Raw genomic sequence first — 3138 nt, 5'->3', positions numbered from 1 at the left:
CCAAAGGCCTTCAGGCAGAATCTTACAGTGGAACCCCCAGCTGCCTTGTCACTGAGCTGGGGGCCTCTGGTGGACTCTTCCAGCTCCAAAATGCTCTCCTCTGGCCTGCTGTGGTTCCAGAAAATTTATCATTAATACACGTTTCCTTTGGATGTAAACATTGAAGTCCACTGAAAATGATGCCAATGTTACCCAGGATCTTCAAACTTGAAGAATAAATGGCTGAGTAAAGGAGTGAGTGAATAAATGAATGAGCCCGCAGAACATAAACCCTCATCAACTGTTTCCTGGACCACCTGGGAATTTCCTGCAATTGAGTGGATGTGGAAGACTCACCTCTGTGGTAGCACACTGGCTTTCTTCCATACATGGGACCCTCATTTACTAATCACTGCATTCCAGAAACATTCTGGAACTCAGAGGCCATCTGAGGTTCCTGAAAAGTGATCAGTTTTTAACTGCTTCTTCTTAATCTTCTCCTTCTCCCCTTCCTCCCCCTTCCTCTCTCTCTTGGCTGGTGGATAGGACAAAGAACAAGTGGGTGAGCCCCAGCATGTGACTGAATCACTACAGCATGGAGTGATGTGTGCAATGATGTCATGCACAGAAAGCAGTGATAAGCTTATGGCGAGGAGTTGTGGCAGGAAGGGGCAAGCAAGATCAGCAGAGTTATAATAGGAAATAAGAACTGACGCAGATTGTGAAGAGTAGGAGGTTGTCTGAAGGGACTGGAGATTTCTCCTGAGAAACCATGGAGGCTGAAAGTAAGTGAAATATTTTTAAACACTAAGAAAAAAGAACTGTCAACCCAGAACTTTGTATCCATGAAAATATCCCTCAAGGATGAAGGTAAAGTAGATACTCTGAGATAAATAGACACTCTCAGATGGAGGAAAATGAAGAGAAGTAATTTCCAGCAGATCCGTTCTACAGGCAGAAAGGAAATGATACCAGAAGGAAACTTGGAACATCAGGAATAAGGGAAGAAACAACGGAAATAGCAAGTATCTGGGTAAATATAGTAGATTTCCCTCTCAAATTCTTTAAAATATATTTAACAGTTAAAAACAGAAAGTGTAACATTGTCTGATGTACGTAGATGTCACAATCCAAGGGTGACTCAGAAGGTGAGGGTCAAGGGGCCCAGATGGAGTCAACAACAAAGTGGCAAAGTATCGACTCTTAGTAGACTGAGAAAAGTTGAGCACTTTTGTTATAAACTCGAGTGCAATCAGGAAACAAACTGTACACAAGGTTATAGGCAAAAACAGAACAGATAAGTTGAAATGGAATGCTAAAACACAAAATGTTCAGATAACCCAAAGGAGAACAGGAAAGGGAAAACAGGAACAACAACAACAAAAAAAAAAGGAAAGAAAAAAGAATAAAATGATAGACTTAAATTTTAACTTATGAATAATTACATAAAATGAAAGTGGTTTAAAAGCACCAATTAAAAAAGAGTCAAGTTGAAGCACTCACCCGACCTGATTTTAAGACTTACTGTAGAGCTGCTGTAATCAAGACAGCAAAGACAGGTCGATGGAACAGAACAGAGCGGTGTCATCAAACTAGGGCTGAAGAACAGCTCTGGCCCATGGTCTATTTTTGTATGACCTCGAGCTAAGAATAGTTTTCACATTTTTAAAGCAGTTTTAAGAAAAAGATATGAGACAGAGACTATACATCACCCACAAATCCTAAAATATTTACTATTTGGTCCCATCACAGACAATGTTTACCAACTCCTGAAACAGAGTCCAGAAAAAAACTAACACAAGTAGGACCAATTGGTTTTTTACAAAGTTGCAAAGACGATTCAGTGGAGAAAGAATAGTCTTTTCATCCAATGGTGCTGGAACGACTAGATATCTACAGGCAAAAACAAACAAACAAAAAAAAAACCCTCCACCTAAAACCTCATACCTCATACAAAAGAATACCTTAAAACAGACCACAGATACTAAACAGAAGGGGCCAGGAGAGGCCACATTCAGTCGGATCCTGGCAGCAGCTGCAGCAGTTCTCACCTTTCTAGACTCTCCTCATTGTCTCCTTTTTGCTTCCAGAAACATGGCCTCCAGTGTGGCTCTCTGATCGAGTCATCAAAGTGTTCATTTACACGAAGGTGCATAAGCCCTTGACACCAGAGGAGGTGAAGAAGCGCAAGAAGGCGGTGCTCTTCTGCCTGAGTGAAGACAAGAAGAATATCATTCTGGAGGAGGGCAAGGAGATCCTGGTCGGTGATGTGGGCCAGACTGCACACGACCCCTACGCCACCTTTCTGAAGATGCTGCTGGACAAAGACTGCCGCCACGCCCTCTACAATGCAACCTATGAGAGCAAGGAGAACACGAAGGAGGACCGGGTGTTTATCTTCTGGGCCCCTGAGTCTGTACCCCTTAAGAGTAAAATGATCTGTGCCAGCCCCAAGGATGCCACCAGGAAGAAGCTGACAAGGATCAAGCATGAATTACAAGCAAACTCTGAGTAGGACAAGGACTGTTGCACCCGGGCAGAGAAGCTGGGGGCAGTGCTGTCATCTCCCTGGAGGGCAAGCCTTTGTGAGCCCCCTCCAGCCCCCTGCCTGGAGCATCTGGCAGCCCGAGACCTGCCTGTGGCGGTGGCAAGCTGCCGCCTTGCTGCCAGACCTGAGGAGCTGGGGGATCCCAGCAGGGGGAGGGCGATCCCGTTACCACTTGCCAAACAGCCTCCCATCCCCTGGACCTCCTCCTGCCTTCACCCCTGATGGTCCTGGCCTTCCCAAACTGCTTTTGATCTTCTGATTCCTCTTGGGTTGAAGCAGACCAAGTACCCCCAGGCACTCCAGTTTGAGAGGGGCATGTATTTTTTTAACGACACCCCAACTCCCCCCTGTCCCCTTTCCCATGCTGCCAACACCTAACAGTAGTAGTGACTCTGTTTGTCTGTTTAGTTCTGTGTATAAGTGGAATATTGTGACGATGACCCCTCCCCATGCTACCTGGTTCTCCTCCCCTTTTCCAGTAAGGGACCTTCAATTAAAAAAAAAAAAAGAAAGGAAAAAAATAAATAAACAGACCATAGATCTAATATAAAATATAAAGCCACAAAACTTGTAGAAGAAAACACAGGAGAAAATTTTTGTGACCTGAGTTT

General features: G+C 44.4%; 1 pseudogene; it reads left to right on the top strand.

Moving 5' to 3' along the window:
• The first annotated feature begins 751 nt into the window (after positions 1-751).
• LOC150021844 (cofilin-1 pseudogene) lies at positions 752-2599 on the top strand (annotated as a pseudogene).
• The last annotated feature ends 539 nt before the right edge of the window (positions 2600-3138 follow it).

This window comes from Furipterus horrens, unplaced genomic scaffold (assembly GCF_987537825.1).
Source record: "Furipterus horrens unplaced genomic scaffold, mFurHor1.1.pri manual_scaffold_1, whole genome shotgun sequence".
NCBI lineage: Eukaryota > Metazoa > Chordata > Mammalia > Chiroptera > Furipteridae > Furipterus > Furipterus horrens.
The sequence above is the reverse complement of the archived record's forward strand: the minus strand, read 5'-3'. Positions and strand labels throughout refer to the sequence as shown.